Below are 6,912 nucleotides of genomic sequence, written 5' to 3'. Positions count from 1 at the left end.
CTGTCCCCTGGATTGAATTAACATACTGGAATGAAATTCTTTCCAACAAAGTGTACGATCTGAAACAATCATCTTATGTATCCATATTAGACGTCTGCATTCAGATTCATGTGAACTTTATTTTTAATGCAATTTGCCAATTTCGTCAATAAAAGGCAAAATCTCTGAAATTTCGTTAAGATTTGTTCATTAGTTTGCCATGCTTTGATACGGGGGTCTCATTGATGTCTGCGATTGATGGGTCCAACAACTTGTGTGGGTTTTTCCTTACCTTTTTCACTCTGGCCAGTCAATGCTTACAAGGGGAAGCATTAGATATATAAAGGTTCTGACGCCATTGTAGCAGGTACAGACTGATGAGAGTTGGGGTGTGAGACAGTCAGTGACAGTGTTGAGGCTGATCAACCCATACTGCAAGTGTCAATAATGTAGTGCAGAGAAAGTATTGGAGTGGGGTGGGATGAAGAAGCTTTAGTTTATTTAGTATTAGTTCATTATTGATTCACAGGGACTGCAGCAGTGCGGAGTGTGTTGCAGTTCTTGACAGTTGCACATTTATACAACCAGCAGAACCTCTAGTTTGTGGACCACACAAAACAAATTATTTATAAATATTGGTGACAAAATTAAGTGTTGGACTGTGTGAAATACTGTTCCTGAGTACAGCTATACATTTAAATGTTTTCCCCATTTTTACTGTCGTGTACATTTGGAAATGTCTGTGAGAAGGAGTGATTCCAGTTTTCATGGCTCAGGTAGAGCTTGCAGCAGATGTGCACGAACAAGTGAGGTGATCCCTGGGATACTAGCCCAAAGTAGGCTGAATCCCCCTTGTTTGGAGCCAGAAGTACCACAAGCCATATGCAGCACAAATGGTTTTGAACATCCTCGCTCTAGCAGTGCTGAAATCTTGTTCACCCCACCTACCAAAGTAAGGCCCGAAACAGGGGCGTAACTAGACGCCTCAGGGCCTGGGTGCGAGAATCTGTTAAGGGCCCAAACACCCCCTCACCCCCCCCAAAAAAACATGATTTTTACCCAACAATTTTTTTTCAACAAATTCAACAAATTCAATTTACATATTAAATCATATCTGTAAAAAAATCAAAAAAAGGGGCGCATGTACAAAGGGCATAATCCAGGGGTGTCCAAGTTTTTTCTGCAGTGGGCCACTTCATCAGAATTGTATACGTGCGCGGGCCGTACTCATTTTTCACTGTGACAAAAAAATATGGCCTTTAATAAAATATGCAGATTAAAATAAAGTAAAATGACACAAAACCTTTACTCTTCCTCTCACTGATTTCTGGGCCTAGAAACTTTTGCGACTACAAATTCAGGATTCCCTAGATTTATTCTAGGGATGAACTAAAATGAAAATTCTGGACCAAAACATTCAGGGTTCACTTAGCCAAAACCGAAAATGACCCACACCTTTAAAAATAATAATAAAAACTCACATTTTTAATAAAAGTAGGTAACACACAATTGGACAAAATTAGCAATATGACTTGGCATGATAGGAGTGTGATTGCTAACAGCAATCACACTCCTAACATACCCAGGCAACCAGTAAATGCTGGTACCTAGGCATGATGGGACTGTGCTCGCTGTGATTGCTGTTAGCAATCACACTCCTATCATGCCAAGTCAGCCAGTACATGCTGGTACAGGGTGGCTGTAAGTGATGTGCAGACCCCATACTGCTGGCAGCATCACTACACAAGGGGGGCAGCTAGCTAGGTTTCAGCATGTACTGGCTGACTTGGCATGATAGGAGTGTGATTGCTAACAGTAGTCACAGTCCCATCATGCCTAGGTTCCAGCACTTACACATCCATCCAGTAAATGCTGGAACCTAGGCATGATGGGACTGTGATTGCTCTTAGCAATCACACTCCTATCATGCCAAGTCAGCCAATACACGCTGGTACAGGGTGGCTGTAAGTGATGTGCAGACCCCATACTGCTGGCAGCCTCAATACACAAGGGGGGCAGCTAGCCAGGTTTCAGCATGTACTGGCTGACTTGGCATGATAGGAGTGTGATTGCTAACAGCAATCACAGTCCCATCATGCCTAGGTTCCAGCACTTACACATCCATCCAGTAAATGCTGGAACCTAGGCATTATGGGACTGTGATTGCTGTTAGCAATCACACTCCTATCATGCCAAGTCAGCCAGTACATGCTGGTACAGGGTGGCTGTAAGTGCAGACCCCATACTGCTGGCAGCATCACTACACAAGGGGGGCAGCTGGCCAGGTTTCAGCATGTACTGGCTGACTTGGCATGATAGGAGTGTGATTGCTAACAGCAATCACAGTCCCATCATGCCTAGGTTCCAGCACTTACACATCCATGCGATCACACACACACTCATTTATTCATATAATCATTCATTCATAGATTCATTCCCTCAATCACACACACTCATTCAAACACCCTCCCCACCCCCTTACCTGCACTGCAGCTCCTCGATGCCACTCACAGACTTCAGCAGGGGGCACGGCCTCCCTCTGCCTTCTCTGCTAAAGCACAGAGGAAGTAGGATGTCACGTGAACTCCGCTTCCTCTGTGCAGTCCAGAAGACCCTCCCACAAGTAAGTAGCAGGGCTTGAGGTGCGGCTCGCGTAAGATCGGTTGCCCTGGCTGCCGATCTTACACGGGCCGCATGTTGGACGCCCCTGCCTGATTTCGGGCGGCCCCTTGGCTTGGGCCCCCCTGCCGCCAGGGCCCGGTCGCAGTCGCGACCCCTGCGACCCCGGAAGTTCCGCCACTGGCCCGAAATTAGTTACTACCAAGGACTCATGGGGGGGTCATGTGCTGGTGCCTGGGTGGAATCCAGGGCGAAGATTGTTTGTAAGCTATTCTATAGTGAAGCACGGAATAAAACTGCTACCAGTGCCACCTCAACTGCCATTGGGTCAACCACTACCACAAACACTGCCAGCACTCTCCAGAGCAAAGACAGACTGACACTGTCAGATGATGCTGAAAGATCTATTTTTGGTCCGGAAGAAAATGAGGAAGAAGAGGGAAGGTCTGCTGTTGCAGCAAGAGTGGGCCTTATTCCATATTCTGCCAAACTGGAAAAGAAACGACAATGTTGTTGATGACAATGACCTGGATTTAGATTATGAGCCAGAGGTGAAGGAGTCAATTGGCACATCTTGCAGTAATGTATCTGACACAGAAGAATCTCACTCTGTAAAATGCTCAAATGCAGCACAGCAGTGTCATATAAAGCAGTCATAGTGAAATGAACGGATCCCCTGTCTGCTCTGCTCTTATATAGGCTCATTACTAGTCTGCTTTTTTATTTTTCTTTGAAAGATGCAGCACAGCCATTGGACAAGCCCTAAGCATGATGTGACAGGAGTGAGCTGATTAGACAAACGAAGATCAGCTCACTCAATGTCCCTCCTCTTAGTGCAGGCAAAATGCCGAGATTCTCCTTCTCTGAACGAAGATTTTTATATTGTGCACATTCTTTTCTTTCGTCCAATGTAACATTTACTCATTCGTTATTCGGATGAATGGACAAAACGGTAAAATTTGGCACAAAAACGCATTTGTCCAAAAACTAATGCACAAGTCTAGCAAATTTTGCTGCTCCCTTGTATACCCCCCTTGGGGGTGGAGTCATATGAACTCATCATACACATGACCCCTGTCCCTTGATGACTCCTACATTGCAGACATAGATCACTGGTTGCAGGCCTGGCACCCATATTGCACACATAGGACTTGCTCAGCACCCAGATGGCACACATAGGACTTGACCCAGTATGAAGATTGCATCCACAGGGCTGCCCAGCATCCATAGGACTTGCTCAGCAATTTTCATTAGAAATTCAAAGCCCTTTCACTACCACTCTCTCATGTTCTCTAAATGTCTCTGCCTTCTCTGCCGACCACTTCTGCTCCCATGTCTCGCATCTTCGCTTCCGTGTCTTGCATATTCCTGGGTCACAAACTAACAAAAAAAGTGGTCCAAATCATTTTTGGCCCATTTGCACATGTCTAGTGGCCATGCCCCCCCCTGTCCTTAATGTTTCAAATTGGCTTTACCTGTATTATTACATGCAAAGTAATAGCACCATCTAGTGGTTACAGTTGTGTATTAATTTAATGATATCTTCTGCATTAAAATTTTACATTTGTATATTATTTTATTATTATTGTTATATATCATTTATACAGCACCAACAATTTACAAAGCATTTCTTTCAGTACATATATTCAAAGGGTATTAAAGACTTTTTATGGCATCAAGCAGGTTGACTAATAGACACAAGGATATTGCATTGATGGTCATCAAAGAAGGCTTCCACTTAAGGACATTCATGCATGCTATGGGACTAGGCAGATATAGAAACTGCCCACAGTGCATGCGATGAGAGATTTTTAGATGAGGAGCCTACATTTGTTATGGCAGTATCCTTCTGCACAGACTTTCTTGGGATTCTAGAAAAACCTCAAATACTGTGTGGAGAGGAGGTTTCTAGGAACACACAGAGGGTGTCATTGAACAAGCATCTCACCTAATGTGCTGTCTTAAGGACTCTTTGTGGTTTGCTAGAAACTGTCCGAAGCTGTCGCAGGTTGATCCACAGCTTGCTTAAAGAGTACTCTATAATTGGCAGTCTCAAAGAGGAAGACTAAGCTTCACACTAATGTTCATCTGATCTCCTCGACCACAGGTGTCACTCCTGTCATAATAGCTACTAGTACCTCTATTCTGCTAAAGCTACAGATCCAACAGTTCAAGACAGATTTTTGGCAGGGGTCGCCAACACCATCAAACCTGTAGGCCAAGTAAATACTTTGGTAAAGCTTCAGGCACAAAGGTCAGCTGAGTAAAGTCAGAGACCATACTCTTCGGATATTGGACCCTTTGAGTAAATTGAACAATGGAGCCTCAGAAGCCTTACTATTAAGGGGAAAGTTCTGATCTTGTGCAACGAGATTCTTCCTGTGCTTCAGTATATGGCTCAGACATGTTCCCCCTGGCCACGGTCAATCGAGCCATCACCAGGACAGCTTTCACCTTCATCTGGGGCTTCAAAATAAACAGAGCAGAGTAAAGCTCACAGTCATGTACAAGGACCCTTCCAACAGTAGCAAAAGAGTGCATGATATACCAACCTTGCTAAGAGCATACTTTGTGTGCAACTGTGTGTGTAGGACCTTGAAAGAGAATACAAATGGTTCTGTTGGTAACTCCATGTCCTGCTTTTACTTGCTACCCCTTTAGAGGAGCCTGACGCAGGATAGCTTTATCCCTTACAACTGGCACATACCCTGGTTTTACCAGGATGTTTCTAGGTTTGTGAAAGAACACCAACTGAAGGGAGGTATACCGAACTTCTAGTAAGATCTAAAAACTCATCAGGGCCAAGGACACAATGGAGCAGATTCCAGGGCTCCCCAGTGCCACAGCAGAGATAGTTTGGACAAATGTGGCATTGAGCAGGCTGACCATAGATATAAAGACATGGCATCGATGGCCAATAACAGACATTCATGCTAAGAGACTATGTAGGTTCAGACACTGCCCACAGTGCATCATAGCAGAGGAGAACTCGCTAAACTTGTTCTGGTAGTGTCCTTTTGAACAGGCTTTACTGAGAACCTTGGAAAATAAGCTTAAAGACTCACTGGAAAGGAACTTCCGCTCCTACTATTCGGTTTGGTATGAACTCTTTCCAGGAACTCACACAGAAGTTGCCATTGAAGAAGGGTGGTCCCTAATGTGTTGTGTTAAGTAAGCTTTATTGTTTGCCAGGAACAGCTCGATTATTGACAGTCTCCAGAAGGAGGGTTAATCCCCAGTCCTCCCTCTCCTGATCCTCATCCTCAGGTGTTACACCTGCTGCAAAGTCATCTCTGTGCCCCTGGAAAAATCTTAAATGTGTGATGTGATTACTGACGCTTGTCTGTATTTTGCTTGACTTTCTGGTTTAGGTATACTGTAGGTTTTTTACAGTATACAAATTAGACTTGTGCATTCGTATTCTGGAGAACATGGAAATCAACGCAAATGGTGCTTTTTCGTTGTTCAAACCGAATGCCGAAACTAATATGGCGGGTAAACGTACACAGAGACGAAAAAGAATCTTCGTGTTTGTCTTCAGTAATATCTCCTAGCTAATCTCCCTGGTCCCTTCCCACTGCCTCTAGCCTACCTTGTCTACTTAGCATTGCAGGGGTTTATGGGAACCGGAATATAATGTGTGTTCAATTGTTAAAAAAACATATATTACATTTTTGCTGGCAATAATTTAATGAAATTAATTTAACTGTGATTAAAAAAAAGTCTTTGGACTCCTCTGTGCAAGTGCTGTGTGTTGGTTTTACCTTTTAAGAGTGCGCTCAATTAGTCTAATTACTTTCCTGCTCCTCACCACACATTAAATAATTTAGTACGTGACTATTCTGTGGTGCTTAATATGATTATATGAAAAAAATCAAATTGTAAATTGTCATTTTTTAGAAAAAAAAAAAAAAAAAAGGGAGTGGAGATGCCGGGGATTGAACCCGGGGCCTCATACATGCAAAGCATGCGCTCTACCACTGAGCTACATCCCCTACTCATGCAAGTAATGCTCTCATTTGGGAGTGACTTTTTAATAACTGTGCTGAATCAATTGAAACGGCAGCAAAGCGAAATAGTTTATGCCGAAAAAATAGAGCGTTGTTTGTCATAGCATGCAACATAATTATTGTTAACGTTAAGTAATATATAGAGCTTATAAAGCTCATGATATTTTTTAAGTCTTCCATAACAAGCACTAGATACGAAGTGCAAGGTAACCAGGACTTGCACTACAGAGCCGAGTTCCACTGGAACCGCGACATACTCCGGTAACGCAACGCAAATGACGCAACATATTGACAGAAATCAGAG

General features: G+C 43.5%; 1 non-coding gene across 1 annotated transcript; it reads right to left on the bottom strand.

Moving 5' to 3' along the window:
• Positions 1-6,521: 6,521 nt before the first annotated feature.
• Positions 6,522-6,593, bottom strand: TRNAA-UGC (transfer RNA alanine (anticodon UGC)). The gene has a single exon. It is a non-coding gene; the product is annotated as a tRNA-Ala (tRNA).
• Between the last annotated feature and the right edge of the window lie 319 nt (positions 6,594-6,912).

The sequence above is a fragment of the Spea bombifrons genome, chromosome 1 (assembly GCF_027358695.1).
Source record: "Spea bombifrons isolate aSpeBom1 chromosome 1, aSpeBom1.2.pri, whole genome shotgun sequence".
NCBI lineage: Eukaryota > Metazoa > Chordata > Amphibia > Anura > Pelobatidae > Spea > Spea bombifrons.
Note: the sequence above shows the minus strand (reverse complement) of the source record. Positions and strands in the feature narration are given on the sequence as shown.